Source organism: Oncorhynchus tshawytscha, linkage group LG09 (genome assembly GCF_018296145.1).
Source record: "Oncorhynchus tshawytscha isolate Ot180627B linkage group LG09, Otsh_v2.0, whole genome shotgun sequence".
NCBI classification, from domain to species: domain Eukaryota; kingdom Metazoa; phylum Chordata; class Actinopteri; order Salmoniformes; family Salmonidae; genus Oncorhynchus; species Oncorhynchus tshawytscha.
In genome coordinates this window covers 21,984,344-22,007,095 of record NC_056437.1, presented here as the reverse complement: position 1 = coordinate 22,007,095, position 22,752 = coordinate 21,984,344, and the positions used below count along the sequence as shown (strand labels likewise).

The 22,752-nt window shown below is 44.1% G+C and overlaps 1 pseudogene; it reads left to right on the top strand.

Moving 5' to 3' along the window:
* Window positions 1–4,668: 4,668 nt before the first annotated feature.
* On the top strand, window positions 4,669–22,604 carry LOC112257280 (annotated as a pseudogene).
* The last annotated feature ends 148 nt before the right edge of the window (window positions 22,605–22,752 follow it).

Here is a 22,752-nt window from a genome sequence, read left to right as displayed (position 1 = left end):
TCTCCGTATTTGAATACTTTGTGCATTGTCAATTAATGGAATGCGCATTCTCCCCCTTCCGAACAACTCTTACAAGTACATCAGAACAAGCATTTCCCATAAATGAATAATGCCAACACACTCCAACACAGTTGTGCAACTTGCCCCTCCCCTCCACCTGACAGCAGAACATGATTAGGCAACTGTATATTGTGTGGATTATTATCATTCTGATGTAGCCTATATGATAACTTTAAGCTTACTTTCAATAGTTCCAGCCAGAGAAGTGTTAGAATGACAGTTTATGCCTTTTTACTACCCAGAGTATGATTATATGTATATTGCAATAATATTTTATCACATTGGGGATTTGTCTGTCTGCTAGGCATTCTGTCTAGTTCTCTCTACAGAACATTACAGGCAAAAAAACAGAAGAAGAAAATTAGGACACCATGACAGCCAGTTTGCAAGGGCTGTTGCATTATGGGATGTCCATAAATCCAGGTGCTATAGGTAAGGATGTGTGTCCTAATGTAACATTTATGGAGCTGCTCTCTCCCTTGTATCAGGCTCCCACTTCTCAGCAAGCATCCCTTAACACACAGCTGAGCTGCCCTTCTCCTTCTCTGTCCTATCCAGATCTGATTCAGCTTCTATCGACCTGGACTGGACTGTTCAGAACAACCTGACCAGAAGAATGCTCACATTATATAAAACCATGTACAGTTGAAGTCGGAAGTTTACATACACCTTAGCCAAATACATTTAAACTTTTTCACAATTCCTGACATTTAATCCTAGTAAAAATTCCCTGTTTTAGGCCATCACCACTTTATTTTAAGAATGTGAAATGTCAAAATAATAGTAGAAGGAATTATTTATTTCAGCTTTTATTTCTTTCATCACATTCCCAGTGGGTCAGAAGTTTACATGCACTCAATTAGCATTTGGTAGCATTGCCTTTAAATAGTGTAACTTGGGTCAAACGTTTTGGGTAGCCTTCCACAAGCTTCGAGCAATAAGTTGGGTTAATTTTAGCCCATTCCTCCTGACAGGGCTGGTGTAACTGAGTCAGGTTTGTAGGTCTCCTGAGTCACACACACTTTTTCAGTTCTGCCCACACATTTTCTATAAGATTGAGGTCAGGGCTTTGTGATGGCCACTCCAATAACTTGACTTTGTTGTCCTTAAGCCATTTTGCCACAACTTTGGAAGTATGCTTGGGGTCATTGTCCATTTCGAAGACCCATTTGCGACCAAGCTTTAACTTCCTGATTGATGTCTTGAGATATTGCTTCAATATATCCACATAATTTTTCTTTCCTCATGATGCCATCTATTTTGTGAAGTGCACCAGACCCTCCTGCAGCAAAGCACCCCCATAACATGATGTTGCCACCCCCATGCTTCACGGTTGGGATGGTGTTCTTCAGCTTGGGAGGGTGTTTTCCCCCTTTTTCCTCCAAACATAATGATGGTCATTATGTCCAAACAGTTCTATTTTTGTTTCATCAGACCAGAGGACATTTCTCCAAAAAGTAAGATTTTTGTCCCCATGTGCAGTTGCAAACCGTAGTCTGGCTTTTTTATGGCGGTTTTGGAGCAGTGGCTTCTTCCTTGCTGAGCGGACTTTCAGGTTATGTCTATATAAAAGGACTTGTTTTACTGTGGATATACATACTTTTGTACCTGTTTCCTCCAGCATCTTCACAAGGTCCTTTGCTGTTGTTCTGGGATTGATTTTCACTTTTCGCACCAAAGTACGTTCATCTCTAGGAGACAGAACACGTCTCCTTCCTGAGTGGTATGACGGCTGCGTGGTCCCATGGTGTTTATACTTGCGTACTATTGTTTGTACAGATGAACGTGGTACCTTCAGGCGTTTGGAAATTGCTCCCAAGGATGAACCAGACTTGTGGAGGTCTACAATTTATTTTCTGAGGTCTTGGCTGATTTCTTTTTGATTTAACCATGATGTCAAGCGAAGAGGCACTGAGTTTGAAGATAGTCGTTGAAATACATCCACAGGTACACCTCCAATTGACTCAAATGATGTCAATTAGCCTATCAGATGCTTCTAAAGCCATGACATAATTTTCTGGAATTTTCCAAACTGTTTAAAGGCAGAGTCAATTTAGTGTATGTAAACTTCTGACCCACTAGAATTGTGATACAGTGAATTATAAGTGAAATAATCTCTGTAAACAATTGTTGGAAAAATTACTTGTGTCATGTACAAAGTAGATGTCCTAGCCGACTTGCCAAAACTATAGTTTGTTAACAAGAAATTTGTGGAGTGGTTGAAAAATGAGTTTTAATGATCCCAACCTAAGTGTATGTAAGCTTAAGACTTCAACTGTACATGTACTCAAAGGTACAAAGATATTTGTCATTTGACTTTCAATGCATGTTGGTCTATTTTTCAATATCTCCAATAACCTTCTCCACTATCTCTACATTTGAGTGTTACCAAACTTTTGAAATTATTTGACTCCTCCAATGAAATGCTCTATCAGTGCATTGTCATACTTTTTATTGAAATTTCTATATCAAACAGCCACATTTTATACACAAAAATAACACGTTTTCAGATAAACAAACCGAGCTGCATTTCAATACTATAGCTCAGTGAAATTGCATTTAACCTAAATGATTGCGTTTTAGAATCATGTTATTGTATTGCCATCAGCTGTATGCATTTGGCCATGGTATCCTAGCAGAAAGTTTCTTGCTCACTGAACATGGCTGAGATTCAGAAGGCTACTACAGTAACCTGGCTAGTCTTGACCATTAGAGTCCAGCTCTTTCCTCGGCTATCTATTTGCTCCAATAAATAAAGCATGCTGAGTTGTATGGGACTAATTGAGCAGGTGAATATTAATTTGGCTATCCTGTGATGCCTAGTCCCATGCCCTTTAAGGAGGCAGAGTTGTGCTGTAATTGGTCAGTATGTTAACCCATGATTTTCTGAGAGGTTAAGGGGTTACCTAATATGCTGGTGTAGCTGGTTTTGCGTGTGTGTATGTGTAACTACCTGTGTTTTTATGGTGTGCGGGGGTCTTTGGTACATTGGTGCCCTGCTGCAGGAAAAGGTGTGTGTATTGTGTGGTTAAGTGCCTTGTTCGTGGGCACATTGCCCTGGGATTTGAACCAGCAACCCTTTGGTTAAAAGCCAGCTTCTCCAACTTCAAGGCTACTGCTGCCCCCTATTGATGATAAGGTAGAACAATGAAAAACCATTGCTGTGTACGGGATCTGATATCCCATTTCATTGAATGATAGAATGAGAGTAAGGTAGGACAGAGGTTGGTTGAGGATGATGACCTTACCTCTTGACTGGAGTAGACTTTGATGACTAGGGTATACGGCTTGTTCCCCCTTATTACAGAGACATAAAGTGTCAGGAAGAGGAGAAAATTAGAGTTTGTGTGAGAGAGGGGAAAGAGGGCTGATGTGTGGGGTTATCAAATCGTAGCCCTCAAACTCAGCATGAAATCTGTAATGGGAAAATCAACCCCCTAACTCTGGTGTAATTGGATTTTACAGGGACTCATGTTAAATCAGAGAGCTGTGGGTAGGTAGCACAAAGCTTGTTAAGGCTAGACAAGTCTAACCACAGGCTGGAGGGTATATATGGGTGGATATTTGGTAGGGGGCTGCAACCAAACAGAAAATGAACTGCTCAAAATGGTTCAGTGTTTCCCATAAATTACCTTAAATGTTACAGTAGTCTCTGGGAATGTAAGCCTCTCTGTAACATTGTTTGGGAAGTATATAACTTAAGTTGATATAGTGGGAGTCAAGTTATCCCTTCTGTTCTGATTTTTAGTAGTGTCTAAAATATATGTCCTTTGTTTTGAATGTCTCCTCTCTGTTTAATTAGTGTGGCTGTAATGCAAGATGCCTTTGTTAATGTTTACAGGATGCTCAACTTTACATTTGAAACAGTCGGAATGAGAGGGCAATGTTACGCTTCTGTCAAGCATGTCACAACATAACACATTACTTCGTACTAATCCACAAGACAGGGAAGGTGATCATCTATACTTTGTTTTTTCTTAATCTTAAATAATCGTTCTGGATAACAATGTCGATCAATAACTTATTTATGGTTAGTTAAATCATGTATGATCTGTTTGAATAAAAATGAGAACAAACTTGATATATAATTTTTAAGATGACAGGGAAAAGCACAGGCTGGTATTGACAGCAGTTTTAAGATGCACTGAGAGGACAATAGTTTCATCCCAACAGGCCTGTCACTGTAGCTTCACCTTGGTATTTATGAGTGGTTTATAATTAGTCAGAAATGTATCTGCCTATTCAAAGATCAGTAAACACAATACCTGCACTGGGGCTTGGAGCAGATAGTTTCTGAATCCTTGTGTTTTACATGCACGCATACACACACTGACGCACACACCCATGCACACAAACACACACACACACACACACCACACACACACACACACACACACACACACACACACACACACACACACACACACACATTGTGTGTCAATGGACACTCATGTGAAGCACTGAATAAGACCTTCCTGCCTAGGCTTCATGAATGATGAACTAACTAACTATCTTAGAGCATCCAGAGCCAACTAGCTCAGTATGATCTCAGCATGGTCTCAGCGTGGTCTCAGTGTGGTCTCAGCGTGGTCTCAGTGTGGTCTCAGCATGGTCTCAGCGTGGTCTCAGTGTGGTCTCAGCGTGGTCTCAGTGTGGTCTCAGCGTGGTCTCAGTGTGGTCTCAGCATGGTCTCAGCGTGGTCTCAGTGTGGTCTCAGCGTGGTCTCAGTGTGGTCTCAGCGTGGTCTCAGCGTGGTCTCAGTATGGTCTCAGCATGGTCTCAGCGTGGTCTCAGTGTGGTCTCAGCGTGGTCTCAGTGTGGTCTCAGTATGGTCTCAGCAAGGTCTCAGCGTGGTCTCAGTGTGGTCTCAGCATGTATGGTCTCAGCATGGACAGGACCGGAGAAACGCTCCAGCAGGAAGTACTAGTTCACATGGAGAAACTCCCCACGAACCGCTCCCCTGGTCCCCAGAACCTGGCCAGTTCTGTCAGAGAGCATGGAAGTCAGAGGGACAGAGGAAAGCAGTGTGACAGTGAGGTGTTACGGTCAAAGGGACATACCTGCGTCTGAGTCGCCAGAGGCTAAAAGTAGCTCTAGAATGAGAGTGTTGCTCGGTTGCTAGAACAGCCCCAGGACGAGAGTCCCTCTTTAATGCGAAATCGGGGACGATAGTTCTAAGTTGTTTGATCCATTACAAGACAGATTCAACCATGACTCACATGGCTTTGGAGATGAGTGTGGTAATACTGCGGTGTGTTTTTTAGTGTGTCTGTGTGCTTTCCCTCTGTTTGATAGAAAAAATGACTGTTCCCCAATGTTATTATTATTATTTTTGTCATTTAGCAGACCCTCAGAGCGACTTACAGGAGCAATTAGCGCTAAGTGCCTTGCTCACCACTTATGAAGACCACCACGTTGAGCTTCAACCTTTGCCAGACTTTGGAAAAATATGTAATACAATGGTAAAATACATACTGTTTATGGTACTGTTTTCTACCACATTATAGTATGCTGTATTTGATCTCTACAATTGAAGCTATAAAAAGGAACCATTGTAGGATGAGATACAGAACCGTGACTCTCAGGTTTCTCCGGACACCTGGAGCCCCCTAAACATGTGTGTGTTGACATGGGTGATGTGATGTGTGGTGTCAGTCTGTGGCCCATGAGGAGTGCTCTCTTTCAGGAGCCTAACGGTCACTTTGTGACAGAGTAACAGGATCCTGTCCCAAAGTGGAGAGCCTGGGACAATGGGCTGGTCTCTAGGGTGATTGCCACTCGGTCAGATAGGCTTTCCTGTTCCGCTTTAGCCTGCCATTAAATGTAGGTGTGTTGTTGTTCATTTTCCACCTTTGCTAGTGTCATCCCTCTCTACCCACACCTATTTCTCTCCACATCCCGCTCTCCAAATATCTCTCTCTATCCCTCAGTCCCTCCTCCCCCCCCCTCTCTCTCCACATCCTTCTCTCCACCCTCTCACTCCAAATCTCTCTCTATATATATATACAGTGCCTTGCGAAAGTATTCGGCCCCCTTGAACTTTGCGACCTTTTGCCACATTTCAGGCTTCAAACATAAAGATATAAAACTGTATTTTTTTGTGAAGAATCAACAACAAGTGGGACACAATCATGAAGTGGAACGACATTTATTGGATATTTCAAACTTTTTTAACAAATCAAAAACTGAAAAATTGGGCGTGCAAAATTATTCAGCCCCTTTACTTTCAGTGCAGCAAACTCTCTCCAGAAGTTCAGTGAGGAACTCTGAATGATCCAATGTTGACCTAAATGACTAATTGTCACGGTTTTCTGTATGGCAAAGAGAGTCGGACCAAAATGCGGCGTGGCTATTGAGATTCATGTTTAATAAAAACAAAGTAAACACAAATCAATACGAAAACGTAATGTGAAAACCGAAACAGCCTAAACTGGTGCAAACTAACACTAGACAGTTACAAGGCCAATCACCCACAAAACCCAACACCAAACAGGCTACCTAAATATGGTTCCCAATCAGAGACAATGACGAACACCTGCCTCTGATTGAGAACCATATCAGGCCAAACATAGAACTAGACAAACTAGACATGTAACATAGAATGCCCACCCAGCTCACACCCTAACCAACCAAAACATAGAAACATACAAAGCAAACTATGGTCAGGGTGTGACACTAATGATGATAAATACAATCCACCTGTGTGTAATCAAGTCTCCGTATAAATGCACCTGCACTGTGATAGTCTCAGAGGTCCGTTAAAAGCGCAGAGAGCATCATGAAGAACAGGGAACACACCAGGCAGGTCCGAGATACTGTTGTGAAGAAGTTTAAAGCCGGATTTGGATACAAAAAGATTTCCCAAGCTTTAAACATCCCAAGGAGCACTGTGCAAGCGATAATATTGAAATGGAAGGAGTATCAGACCACTGCAAATCTACCAAGACCTGGCCGTCCCTCTAAACTTTCAGCTCATACAAGGAGAAGACTGATCAGAGATGCAGCCAAGAGGCCCATGATCACTCTGGATGAACTGCAGAGATCTACAGCTGAGGTGGGAGACTCTGTCCATAGGACAACAATCAGTCGTATATTGCACAAATCTGGCCTTTATGGAAGAGTGGCAAGAAGAAAGCCATTTCTTAAAGATATCCATAAAAAGTGTTGTTTAAAGTTTGCCACAAGCCACCTGGGAGACACACCAAACATGTGGAAGAAGGTGCTCTGGTCAGATGAAACCAAAATTGAACTTTTTGGCAACAATGCAAAACGTTATGTTTGGCGTAAAAGCAACACAGCTCATCACCCTGAACACACCATCCCCACTGTCAAACATGGTGGTGGCAGCATCATGGTTTGGGCCTGCTTTTCTTCAGCAGGGACAGGGAAGATGGTTAAAATTGATGGGAAGATGGATGGAGCCAAATACAGGACCATTCTGGAAGAAAACCTGATGGAGTCTGCAAAAGACCTGAGACTGGGACGGAGATTTGTCTTCCAACAAGACAATGATCCAAAACATAAAGCAAAATCTACAATGGAATGGTTCAAAAATAAACATATCCAGGTGTTAGAATGGCCAAGTCAAAGTCCAGACCTGAATCCAATCGAGAATCTGTGGAAAGAACTGAAAACTGCTGTTCACAAATGCTCTCCATCCAACCTCACTGAGCTCGAGCTGTTTTGCAAGGAGGAATGGGAAAAAATGTCAGTCTCTCGATGTGCAAAACTGATAGAGACATACCCCAAGCGACTTACAGCTGTAATCGCAGCAAAAGGTGGCGCTACAAAGTATTAACTTAAGGGGGCTGAATAATTTTGCACGCCCAATTTTTCAGTTTTTGATTTGTTAAAAAAGTTTGAAATATCCAATAAATGTCGTTCCACTTCATGATTGTGTCCCACTTGTTGTTGATTCTTCACAAAAAAATACAGTTTTATATCTTTATGTTTGAAGCCTGAAATGTGGCAAAAGGTCGCAAAGTTCAAGGGGGCCGAATACTTTCGCAAGGCATTGTATATATACACACACTTCTCCACATCCCTCTCTCTCTACATCCCTCTCTCTATTTTTCTCTCCACATCCCTCTCTCTCTCCCTCCCTCCCTCTCCACATCCCTGTCTCTCTACATCTCTCTCTCTATTCTTTGTGTGAGTTATCACCTGTTTCAGACTTTTTGAAAAGATGTCACTCTCTCCTGTTTGCCATTACCATTAGGTTCCATTAATGTGTATAATTTAATGGTCCTTCCATTTTCAGCAATTAAGAGTGTGTCAAACACAAGTGCAAAGAGAAACTTTATCTCACACAAGCATGTATGCACGTACTCGTGCACAGAGCGAGAGAATGGAATTTCAAGACATTTTCACTTTCAATGTGGATAAGAAGGGTCCAGTTCCCTTGTTTATGCTAAGGAAGGGAGAAAGGGAGGTTTGATCCCCATCGCCTCCTTCTGTTTTGTCAGATTGATTCTGACATCTCAAATGGGGCGCCTTCAGTGATGTTGTTCACCTGTCTCATTGGTTTAACATGATGCTGGGCTGGGAGGAGATCGGAGGGAGGGATTCTGGAGGGGAGGAGAGTGCAAAATAAATAGTAGCTCAAAGGTGGGAGAAATCAACCCCCCACCTCTTCCACATCCCTAACCCAGTTACCCACATTCCTTGAGGATCGGAATAACAATTCAGTAGTAATGAAATCAGAAGACTAAAAAATATTTTCTATTGTTTTGTTCCTCATGATAACTATAGGTGTCATAGCTCAGCAAGTCTGAGACCATTACTTCTCCTTTATAGTCTGTTCCTTGACATATAAATACTTGCTTTTGGGGTTCACATATTAGAAGATTACACCCCCCCATCACCCAACCGTCACCCATACCCCCTGTTGTGCTTTCTCTTGCTCTGTCGTTCCCCTCAGCATTACCCTGCTTGCAGTAAGTAGGCCAAAACTCTTTTGTGTTTTGACTGCTGAGTGTGAAATTGACTGTGACGTTGAATGTTTTCTAATGAATAATTACTGAATAGACATACTGGCTGAATGTGTGAACTGGATTGTAGACGGCTCTTTAAAAAGGTTTCCATCTTCTTATTCACATGACCAAAAATGCTTTTCACATACAAGATGGATTGGAGGGGCATCTTTTAATGGATGTTTTCTCCACATTACAGAACATTGAAAGAGCCTTTCTTGCAGTTCAGGGGGAAAAGTACTATAGAATTGAATAAAAGAGGTTTTCATTGTTGCAGAGCTGGCAACCTTGTAAGATGTGATGGGTTGCTGTGCCAGGTAGAGGGTGGGAGAATGGGGGTTGGAAGAGGAAGGTTTTTTTTTCTTAGAGTGGTGGATTGAAAACGTTTTTTTTGCACTTCTCTGCCCCCCTGTGTTCTCAGAAATACATCCTGGAGGGCTCGTGTTTTAAGCAGCTTTAGAATTCTATGTCTTCTGGTAGCATGGTGGAGGTCTGGGTGTGAGCCTTGGGACCATGAGCTTTCAAATCATGCCCCTACGTTTACCACACAGCTCCTATAGTAAACTATTCACTGTAGCTTAGAAGATATACATATAAACTCAGCAAAAAAAGAAACGTTCAGGACCCTGTCTTTCAAAGATAATTTGTAAAAATCCAAATAACTTCACAGATCTGCAATGTAAAGGTTAAACACTGTTTCCCATGCTTGTTCAATGAACCATAAACAATTAATGAACATGCACCGGTGGAACGGTTGTTAAATGCCTACCGTCTGTAAGCTGTTACTGTCTTAAGGTCACAGTTATGAAAACTTAGGACGCTAAAGAGGCCTTTCTACTGACTCTGAAAAACACCAAAAGAAAGATGCCCAGGGTCCCTGCTCATCTGCGTGAACGTGCCTTATGCATGCTGCAAGGAGGCATGAGGACTGCAGATGTGGCCAGAGCAATAAATTGCAATGTCTGTACTGTGAGCCGCCTAAGACAGCGCTACAGGGAGACAGGGCGGACAGCCGATCGTCCTCGCAGTGGCAGACCACGTGTAACAACACCTGCACAGGATCGGTACATCCGAACATCACTCCTGCGGGACAAGTACAGGATGGCAACAACAACTGCCCGAGTTACACCAGGAACGCACAATCCCTCCATCAGTGCTCAGACTGTCCACAATAGGCTGAGAGAGGCTGGACTGAGGGCTTGTAGGCCTGTTGTAAGACAGGTCCTCACCAGACATCACCGGCAACAACTTTGCCTATGGGCACAAACCCACCATTGCTGGACCAGACAGGACTGGCAAAAAGTGCTCTTCGCTGACGAGTAGCGGTTTTATCTCACCAGGGGTGATGGTCGGATTTGTGTTTATCAACGAAGGAATGAGCGTTACACCGAGGCCTGTACTCTGGAGCGGGATCGATTTGGAGGTGGAGGGTCTGTCTTGGTCTGAGGCAGTGTGTCACAGCATCATCAGACTGAGCTTGTTGTCATTGCATGCAATCTCAACGCTGTGCGTTACAGGGAAGACATCCTCCTCCCTCTTGTGGTACCCTTCCTGCAGGCTCATCCTGACATGACCCTCCAGCATGACAATGCCACCAGCCAAACTGCTCGTTCTGTGTGTAATTTCCTGCAAGGCAGGAATGTCAGTGTTCTGCCATGGTCAGCGAAGAGCCCGGATCTCAATCTCATTGAGCACGTCTGGGACCTGTTGGATCGGAGGGTGAGGGCTGGGCCCATTCCCCCCAGAAATGTCCAGGAAGTTGCAGGTGCCTTGGTGGAAGAGTGGGGTAACATCTCACAGCAAGAATGGGCAAATCTGGTGTAGTCCATGAGGAGGAGATGCACTGCAGTACTTAATGCAGCTGGTGGCCACACCAGATACTGACTGTTACTTTTGATTTTGTTCAGGGACACATTATTCCATTTCTGTTAGTCACATGTCTGTGGAACTTGTTCAGTTCATGTCTCAGTTGTTGAATATTGTTATGTTCATACAAATATTTACACATGTTAAGTTTGCTGAAAATAAACGCAGTTGACAGTGAGAGGACGTTTCTTTTTTTGCTGAGTTTAGCTCTGAGAGAGTACATATTTCTATCGGGTTAAGTTGAGGACAAGTACATTAGAGTGTCTAGTTTGAGAAACAGACGCCTCACAAGTCCTTAACTGGCAGTTCATTTAATTGTACCTGCAAAACACCAGACTCAATGTCAACAGTGAAGAGGCGACTCCGGGATGCTGGCCTTCCACATAGTTCTGATGATTGCCTAGTTAAATAAAGGTTATATAAAGAAAATAAAAATGATTGTTGAAATTAGATTGATATAATAACCTGTTAGTCAGATTAAGTCAGTATATTTTTACCCTAATTTCAATGTTTACAATGCTGGTTGAAATGAGATGAAAACTGGTTGATTATTTTTTTCAAATCCAAAGGTTTTTCCAGGTAGATTCCACATCACAATAGGTTGACAAATGACGTTGCAACAACGTTGATTCATTCCATGTCTGCCCAGCGGGAAGCATGTCCTTCATTCTTTCCCTAGGGAAATGGCATCAGGAAGGCACAATGTAAATAACTAAATTGATGAATTGCCTTGTGTGTTGGTGCCCTTGGGCCATCTTCCACCTGGTAACTGGGACTGGTAGTGTTACTTTCCTGTAAGAGGGGCTGAAAATAGCCCTGTTTCCCCTAAAAATAAGAGTCCAGAGGGAGATTGCCATACAGTGCTTTGCTGAGCAGGACAAGAAGGGGGTCATTTGGTGTAAAGGTATTTGGAGGGAGAGTAGCCATAGAACAGTGGAATCATTGTCTTTACTGTAACGTTACATGTAGCAGTTTCTCACCTTTATGTCATTAGTAAGACTTAGTCATTAATAAATACATGACTCCACACCTAGACACACACAGACCATTTCTGCTTCCTTTCTCTCTCATTTTGTTGTGTATTGATGGCTTCCTATTGGTGGAAATGGAGGGGGCAATATGTCAATGTTTCCTTCTATATGGTCCTTTCTCTTAAATAAATCCAGATGTTCAGTATAAAAGGGGATTGGAGCTCACAGCAGTCTGAGACCAATGATTTCCACTCACGGCAGGGACTTTGAAATGCATTACTTTGAACACCTTTGTTAAAAGAAAATAGGAATAGCACTGTAATTAGGGAGAACAGATCTGCATATTGTTGTCCAAGGGCTCAATTGTTTGGGGTATGAAACTTCAGCAACAATTGGATTTTCATAACAGTAACGTGTGGCTTCTGTTCAGAATATAAATTATGGAAGCACAAAAGTATTGTAAATTACACATTATTAATGCTGTCATAGGGATACCATTATTAGCATTTCTAAGAGTTGATTTCAGTGCAACAGCTTTGGAGTTGGTCTGTGTTTTGACCCTGCTTTTGGGGTAAATGGGTGGAGTTTGCACTATATTTGTGTGGGGAGGGGGACGTGTGTATCCTCTGTAAACAGTGACAAGAGACGGATTGCTCCTTGAGGAACATGGAAGCAGATTAGATAGGAATGATAGGAACTCCTATCTGTCATGTGCAGGGGATGTGGTCAAGGCCCACACACAGGCCAGTGATGAGTAGCTACGCGAAGCCGCCTGATCCCGCAAGCGTAGCGTTTAATGTAAACTTGCGGGATCAGACGTCTTTGCGAGGCTAAGAGAGGAGGACACGTTGAGAGGAAATTAACTGGTTTAAGGCAAGATTGCCTGTATCTGTGTGTCAACGAGCACTGAGTGGCACGGTGTCAGACCTGACAGATGCAGATAACTCCAAGGAAAACAGAACACAGAGGGACAGGACATGAGTCTTTTGGCAGTGAAAGGTTCCTTGAGTTATTGCTGTGAAAACATGTCACTAATATAAAAAAGTGTATTTTTTTGGTCTGAAAAGAATACAGCAGATAAATGATTTGTCATCTGGTTGTCGTTACTAGTTTACAACTGTCATGCCCTGATGGGATTTGTGACAGTATTGTTATGTTGTGCTTTGGGGGCATTTGCATATAAGATATCAACTCAACTGTCCTGGACCCTGTCTCTGATTGGTCAGAGCCTGGAGGAGCACTGTAACCGGATCCTTCGGGACGTGGAGGGCTCCCTTACGGCCCGGGATCACATGGACATCCAGGATTTTGTTATGCTGAATGCCTACACCAGTGAGAGTGCCTTCCTGGACAACTTGAGGAAACACTTTCACCAGAACCTAATTTCCATGAGTCTATCGCCTACACACACTCCGGAGATATCCCATTGCCTTCCTCTCGGCCAAAAAGCCACCCTAACTCAAGAACACAACGCGCCAGGGAAAACAGTGTTTCTCCCCTAATTGAACTGGCACTTTGCTCTGCTGTGCTGTACCTACAGGGGGAGCTACCTTACTTTCTGTAAGGTCATGTAGATAACAAGCACACTACATTCTTGTTGCACCCATGCAGACATCTCTCATAATGTTCATTCTAATACATTTCCCACAGACCTACGTTGGTAGGGAGTGTACTTTTTTGTGCTTCCACCCCATATGTAAGTTGCATGTCTACATGTATAACATATGTGTTTGCTTGTATGTGTGCGCCACAAGATATGCTATACAGTGCTGCCTATGTATCTACAGTATATCCATCAGCAGTATTACTGAACCTCTACTTCATTGCCCTCCCTTTCAGCTACGCCCTGGCAGACAATGTCTACCGCACCATGTTAACAGAGACCAACAACCACTTCATCTTGATTTCAGGGGAGAGTGGAGCCGGAAAGACGGAGGCCTGCAAGAAGATCCTGCAGTTCTACGCTGTGAGCTGCCCCAGTACCAAACTGCTGGACAATGTCCAAGACCGACTGCTGCTCTCCAACCCTGTGCTTAAGGTGAATACCATAGTAAAGCATATGTGATGACATGAGAAATTAACATTATGTTTCTGCACTGCCATGTACAAATACAATGACTGATAATATAGTGTGTACCTCTCTCAGGCTTTTGGAAGAAGAATGACAACTCAAGCCACTTTGGGAAGTACATAGACATTCAGTTTGATCACGTGGTAAGTGCCATGAGGTTGAGCACAGAATTCCCATAGTAAAACATCAGAGGAACATAAAAAAATGACTGTTCGATCTTTAATGGTCTGTACTCCCCCTAGGGGGAAGCTGTTGGTGGCCACATCCTCAGTTATCTACTGGAGAAGTCCCGGGTGGTGCATCAGAACCATGGAGAGAGAAACTTCCACATCTTCTACCAGCTAGTGGAGGGAGGAGAGGAGGACCTGCTATGCTGGCTGGGTCTGGAGAGGAATTGTCAATGCTACAGTTACCTGGTACAGGTGGGAGAGGTAACTTATCAATGCTACAGCTACCCGGTACAGGTGGGAGAGGTACCGTATCAATGCTACAGCTACCTGGTACAGGTGGGAGAGGTACCTTATCAACGCTACAGCTACCTGGTACAGGTGGGAGAGGTAACTTATCAACGCTACAGCTACCTGGTACAGGTGGGAGAGGTACCTTATCAATGCTACAGCTACCTGGTACAGGTGGGAGAGGTACCTTATCAATGCTACAGCTACCTGGTACAGGTGGGAGAGGTACCTTATCAATGCTACAGCTACCTGGTACAGGTGGGAGAGGTAACTTATTAATGCTACAGTTACCTGGTACAGGTGGGAGAGGTAACTTATTAATGCTACAGCTACCTGGTACAGGTGGGAGAGGTAACTTATCAATGCTACAGCTACCTGGTACAGGTGGGAGAGGTAACTTATTAATGCTACAGTTACCTGGTACAGGTGGGAGAGGTAACTTATCAATGCTACAGCTACCTGGTACAGGTGGGAGAGGTAACTTATCAATGCTACAGCTACCTGGTACAGGTGGGAGAGGTAACTTATCAATGCTACAGCTACCTGATACAGGTGGGAGAGGTAACTTATCAATGCTACAGCTACCTGGTACAGGTGGGAGAGGTAACTTATCAATGCTACAGCTACCTGGTACAGGTGGGAGAGGTAACTTATCAATGCTACAGCTACCTGGTACAGGTGGGAGAGGTACCTTATCAACACTACAGCTACCTGGTACAGGTGGGAGAGGTACCTTATCAACACTACAGCTACCTGGTACAGGTGGGAGAGGTAATCTATCAACACTACAGCTACCTGGTACAGGTGGGAGAGGTACCTTATCAACACTACAGCTACCTGGTACAGGTGGGAGAGGTAATCTATCAACACTACAGCTACCTGGTACAGGTGGGAGAGGTACCTTATCAACACTACAGCTACCTGGTACAGGTGGGAGAGGTACCTTATCAACACTACAGCTACCTGGTACAGGTGGGAGAGGTAATCTATCAACACTACAGCTACCTGGTACAGGTGGGAGAGGTAACTTATCAACACTACAGCTACCTGGTACAGGTGGGAGAGGCTACCTAACTTACAGGTGGGAGAGGTATCAATGCTACAGCTACCTGGTACAGGTGGGAGAGGTAACTTATCAATGCTACAGCTACCTGGTACAGGTGGGAGAGGTACCTACAGCTACCTGGTACAGGTGGGACACTGCTACAGCTACCTGGTACAGGTGGGAGAGGTAACTTATTAATGCTACAGTACCTGGTACAGGTGGGAGAGGTAACTTATCAATGCTACAGCTACCTGGTACAGGTGGGAGAGGTAACTTATCAATGCTACAGCTACCTGGTACAGGTGGGACAGCTACCTGGTAGGTGGGAGAGGTACCTTATCAACACTACAGCTACCTGGTACAGGTGGGAGAGGTACCTTATCAACACTACAGCTACCTGGTACAGGTGGGAGAGGTAATCTATCAACACTACAGCTACCTGGTACAGGTGGGAGAGGTACCTTATCAACACTACAGCTACCTGGTACAGGTGGGAGAGGTAATCTATCAACACTACAGCTACCTGGTACAGGTGGGAGAGGTACCTTATCAACACTACAGCTACCTGGTACAGGTGGGAGAGGTACATCAACACTACAGCTACCTGGTACAGGTGGGAGAGGTAATCTATCAACACTACAGCTACACAGGTACAGCTACCTGGTACAGGTGGGAGAGGTAATTATCAATGCTAAGCACCTGGTACAGCTACCTGGTACAGGTGGGAGAGGTACCTTATCAACACTACAGCTACCTGGTACAGGTGGGAGAGGTACCTTATCAACACTACAGCTACCTGGTACAGGTGGGAGAGGTACCTGGGAGAGGTACCTATCACAGGTGGGAGAGGTACCTTATCAATGCTACCTGGTAGCTACCTGGTACAGGTGGGAGAGGTACCTTATCAACACTACAGCTACCTGGAACAGGTGGGAGAGGTACCTTATCAATGCTTATCAACACTACAGCTACCTGGTACAGGTGGGAGAGGTAATCTATCAACACTACAGCTACCTGGTACAGGTGGGAGAGGTACCTTATCAACACTGCTGGGACAGCTACCTGGTACAGGTGGGAGAGGTACCTTATCAACACAGCTACAGCTACCTGGTACAGGTGGGAGAGGTACCTTATCAATGCTACAGCTACCTGGTACAGGTGGGAGAGGTACCTTATCAACACTACAGCTACCTGGTACAGGTGGGAGAGGTAACTTATCAACACTACAGCTACCTGGTACAGGTGGGAGAGGTACCTTATCAACACTACAGCTACCTGGTACAGGTGGGAGAGGTAACCTATCAACACTACAGCTACCTGGTACAGGTGAGGACCTTTACAATTGAACAGTATGAATATGTATAAAAGAGACAAACAATCAACGTTTCCATGGAGTGGGCCGTCATCATCAAGACAGTTATCTCCTGTCTCATCCAGGGGGAATGTGCCAAAGTCAGCTCAATCAATGACAAGAGTGACTGGAAGACGGTACGGAAAGACCTCAGTGTCATAGAGTTCAGTGAGAGCAATATAGAGGTGAGTCCTAATCTCTCTATCAGATCATATCATTTATCATGAATTATCACTTATGACCAACCGGTGTCTTCTCTGACCCATGATGTAGAGCCTGTTTGCAATCATTGCTAGTGTACTTCACCTGGGAAATGTTAAGTTTGTGGCTGACTCTCTGGGATACACCACTCACAACAACAGTACAGAGATACATTGGCTGTCCAAGGTGAGACATATTCTGACAGCAAACTACACACTAATGGACAGTCACTCAATTTAGCAGTACTTATACCACAGAAAACTGCTAGAGTACTCTCTGTTTTCAGACATTATGACATCTTTTCAGATGAAGGGATCCCCTTCGCAATGAGAGTATTTGGTGGTGTGTGATTGGTTGTTTTTCTGTTGTGTAGTTGCTAGGCATTCCTGCACAGGAGATACAGGTTGGATTGACCCACAGGAAGATTTAGGCAAGGTTAGAGGAGGTGAGGGAGATGCTACTGTTTTGCAGAGTTATTCATAAAACTTTACCACCACAGTAAACCCAATCTCTGTGGTTTGTCTGCTGTTCTGGCCAGGTGCTCAGACCCTTCACCATTGACCATGCAGTATATGCCAAGGACGCTCTAGCTAAAGCCATCTATGGCCGCACGTTCACCTGGCTGGTCAACAAGCTCAATGAATCTTTAGCAAACAAGGCGAGTGTCCCTCTTCAGTGCTCCACCAATGAGTGATAATGTCCCTAATACTAAATCTAACCAATTTAGACGCTGTTAACAGGTATAGGATATACAGTAAGTAGACATAGGAGGCTGACTGGTATTGTGCATCCATGTAGGATTGCTCCAGGAAGACAGTGATTGGTCTGCTGGGCATCTATGGGTTTGAGGTGTTTAATGTGAACAGGTGAGGGGAGACACAGCGGGTCAGTTTTGGACAGTGACTTTTAGAGTGTCAGAGATTATGAGCCTAATGACTTGACTCTGTTTCAGCTTTGAGCAGTTCTGCATCAACTACTGTAACGAGAAACTGCAGCAGCTCTTCATCCAGTTGACCCTGAAGTCAGAGCAGGAGGAGTACGAGATGGAGGGGATTGAAGAAGATATTCCTCTTTTACTAAAATCTCAGATTGGCCTAGGCTACACAGCTTCAGATATAAAGCATGTTTTGTATTGTTGTTTTTCAGTGGATGCCAGTGCCATACTTCAACAACAAGATAATCTGTGACCTGGTGGAGGAGAAATTTAAAGGCATAATTTCAGTGCTAGTGAGTAGATAGACCGACTGATGGTCAGACAGAAATGTAGTCAGGCAGACAATAGATTTGGATTGGTTGAGCTCTACACGTTCAGTCTCCTCTCTACTAGGATTAAGAGTGTCTACGTCCTGGGGAGGCCACAGACATGGAGCAGCAGGTAGCCTAGTGGTTAAAGGGTTGGACTAGTAACCGAAAAGTTGCAAGATCGAATCCCCGAGCTGACAAGGTAAAAATCTGTCATTCTGCCCCTGAACAAGGCAGTTAACCCACTGTTCCTAGGCCATCATTGAAAATAAGAATTTGCTCTTAACTGACTTGCCGGAAAAAAAAAGAGACTTTCCTGGAGAAACTGGAGGAGATGGGCGATCACCCCCATTTTGTCACATGCGCCATCCACCCGTCTCACATAGAGCATTGTAACACATTCCTAACAAGACCCATTTTCCAATGCTGAGTTCAACAACTGACAGCTGAGGATGGAGGAGTCACAATTTGCCTCTAACACCGGACTAGAACATCCTCTTCTCTCTCTGTCCACATCCTGCAGACACAGACTGGCTGACCGGACGACCCGGAAGACTCTGGATCGAGGAGACTTCCCGCCTCTTACACTACGCGGGGGAAGTCACATATTGTGTGGTCGGTGAGAGATGAGTTCCCCAAAATTACAGCCCTTCCTCTCACACACACTTCATGCTCCCCCACATTCCAGTAGCATTTATGAACCCAGTTTCTTGTCTCTCTGATATTATTTCAATAAGCCTCCCAGGAGTCTCCACTACTTCTCATCACTTTTTCTCTCACTGTTAACAGCCTGTTTTTTACTCTCCACTATACCTGTTTTTCCAGGATTCCTGGACAAAATCATCCTCTCCTGTACAGCAACATTTAAGAGGTGTGTCCAGGGCTCTCACTGACACTGCTGCGGTCAGGAATCTGCTTCCTGCCGACTGCTATATTATTCATTGTTAAGCCCACCTGTGAATTATAGAAGAGCTCATTGTTAAGCATTGCTTTGGGATAGACTGACATGACTGTTAAGGGGGAGGACTATGGGAGTGTTTGTTCTACTGCCTCTTGGTTTTGAAAAGACCGTTCTTTATCGTTCATCCTGCATATTTTACACTGCCTAAGTGTGCCAGAGTCTTAGTTGAGCTTAATTGTTGTTAAAATGTTGTAGTGTTGAACGATGCGTTGATGTTTATCCATTTGTTAGCTGGGGGATGTTTCCACCTTTCCACTAGGTCATACGTCAGTCTAAGAATGCCATCATCAAACACTGCTTTCCCACCACTCAGCCAGACAGCAAGAAGAGACCTGAAACAGTAAAGAGACTTTCTGATAACACGAGCCACCAAAGTGATCCGGTCTTGCCATGAGTTTCTATATTTATCATCATGGCTGTCTTCTCAAGTGGCCACTCAGTTTAAGAGCAGCCTAACGGAGATGCTTATGTCTAAGAAGCCCTGGTATGTCTGCTGTATGAAGCCCAACGAAGGCAAGGAGCCAGGTGAGGCCTCATCACCTTAACGACCAACCACAGTCTACTAGCCTAAACCCAACACACATACATACTCAGTAGAGGCCATTACACCAAACAGAACCTGACCCATGCATGGCCTACAAAGTGTTACTTGGTGCATTCATTCATAGTGCATGACCTGATGCCTGTAGCCTTGTGACCTCTCTCGCCTCCTGCAGGGCGCTTTGACGTGTTGGTGAGACACCAGGTGAAGTACCTGGGGCTGATGGAGCACCTGAGGGTCAGACGGGCTGGCTTTGCTTCCTGCTGGAGATATGAGATCTTCCTGCAGAGGTCAACACAACCTGCACTTCACAGTTCTGTAGATAGTGTGCAGTTGCTCTCTGTCCAGCATAAACTGCTATGATACATAGCTGCATTAGTTTGTTGAACACTCTGGTGTTTCCTGTTGTCTCCTTCAGGTACAAGCCCCTGTGTTCAGACACCTGGCCTAGCTGGAAAGATACAGACGCAGAGGGGGTGGAGTGCCTGATCAAGCACCTGGGCTACAAGCCTGATTAGTACAAGATGGGCAGGTGAGGTGGTCTCCAGGATTATGGGTTTGGGTTCATCTGGTAACACAGTCTGGCTGTTTCTCACTGGCTTGTCTGTCATTTATGATACAAAAGGACCAAGATCTTCACACCGCCCCAGAACTCTGTTCGCCACCGAAGATGTCTTTGAGGTCTGCAAGCATAAGCTGGGTGGGTACTAGCTCTAGCTTTTCTAACAATAGATGACAGACCCCTCAATTCTGGAATTTGATTGTTAAATGGCATTGAATTGGAAAGAAGTCAGGTTTTACATGTCACTTCATGTTACAGCTACAAGGATCCAGGCAAAGTACAAAGGCTACAGCGTGAAGGGAGACTACATGAGACAGAGAGAAGCAGGTCTCTACTTTGACTTTCTTGGAACTAGCATAATATGATATACAAGACTATGACTTAATCAGCTGTCTTGTTGTCTCATTAGCTACTAGGATTGAGACATGCTGGAAAGGCATGAAGGCCAGGAGAGAGAGGGAGAAGAGAGCCTGGGCTGTCAAGGTCATTAAGAGACAAAGATCAGAAGATATCTCAAAAGACAAAGGGTCAACATCTACCACAAATACTCCACAAAATCAGTTGTACTTTGTGATCATATTTTGTAGGTTCATCAAAGGGCTTCATGACCAGAAATCCGCCAGCCCGTGTTGACAACACAGAGTATTTGGCGTTAGTCAGGCAAACCTACCTCACACAGCTCAAGGAGAATCTACCCAAAACAGTTCTGGACAAGAACACTTGGCTAACCCCTCCCCCCATTATGCAGGAAGTGAGTCTCAATAGGGAATTGACTGTGCTTTAATACTTTCTCTAAACTTATTTTACACACCTGTGTGTCATGGTATGAGTCAGAGGAGGATGGTGTGAGGAGCTATAGGAGGATGGGCTCATTGTAATGGAATAAATGGAACGATATCAAACACATGGAAAACACGTCTGTTCCATTTATTTTCCAGCCATTACAATGAGCCCGTCCTCCTATAGTTTCTCCCACCAGCCTCCTCTGTAATGAGTATACTGTACACCCATTATATACATTTGTACTTGTAGGCCTCACAGATGCTGAAGAAACTCTACACTCAGCACATTTTACGGAAGTACGTGCAAGGAATCACAGGTAAGCCTACCCTACAAGTCATTTAATGCAGATTTGTACCCTATTTGACTATAGGGCTCACCTCAATCACACCATACATCTCAGTTGCTTACCCCATTTCCAGTTACAAATCAAGGGATTGACCAGTTCCCTATTCAAAGGAAGAAAAGAGAACTTACCCTCACAATGTGTGCAAATCATTTGTGGACACCCGGATAAGTGAGGCGGAGACCTTGTGCTGATGAATTATGTGCCCAATTGTGCGCCTCTTACAGACAGCCACTGTGATAATGACCAGCATTTTTGACCAGTTGCCTTTTCTGCTCAGGTGAGGAAGACATCCACATAAAAGCCTATCAGATGATTTGGCAAGAACGCATCAAGGTAAACAAATGGAGTTTAGTAAGCTATGTTAAAGTTAAACTTTTTTTTTAACCTTAAGGTCAAATTAAAGTAAACTCCATACCTTCCCACAGTACAGTGTTCCTGTGGTGAAATACAACAGGAATGGCTTCAGGCCTCGCTTCAGACAGCTGATCTACACTGGAACTGCAGCCTACCTGGTGGCGGAGGCCAAGATCAAACAGCAGTGGAGTTCAACAACCTCAAAGGTTAGCACCAAGGAGAGGAATAAAGCTGCCTAGGTGTGTGTGCATGTATCACCTTTTGTTCTCGCAGTGTAATGCACTGTGTTCATTCAACCACTGTTCTAAGTATCTGGGCTGTGTGTTCTTCCAGGTGTGTCAGTCAGCAACCTGAGTGACAGCTTCCTGATCCTCCATGTCCAATGTGAGGATATCAAGCAAAAGGTTGGCTGCGCAAAACACTTATCATTGATGTGCACAAATGTATATTTTTCTACTAAGCTTTTGCACATATTATTTTCAGAATAGAATAGTAGAACATTTGCATTTCTATTGTTGCATTGTCTATTTGCTCAGGGGGACCTGGTGCTGCAGTGTGACTACCTGTTTGAGGCCTTGACCAAGTTGTCTGCTGGCCAACAAGAAGCACTGTATTAAAGTAGTCCAGGGCAGGTAAGACCAGTGTTCAACTAAATACTACTGTAGTCTAAAGAAAATGCAAATTGTTGCCAAAATTGTACGTAATGTTTTTTAATGTTGTGGTCGTTTGCAGTGTTAAGTTTGACATCCAGCCTGGCAGAGAGGGGATTGTTGACGTCGAGAGTGACCAGGAGACCAATGATTTACAGAGCAAACTGTAGAGAAAATCCCAAAGGAATTACGGGTGTTCCACTCTGTCAAAAACTTCACCTGTTATTAAGCTACACATCACCTACATGGGCTCAGTTGTGATTACTGTATTAGGGCTCATTTGTAAAATGTGGTTTGTTTTTTGGGATATTTTCACTA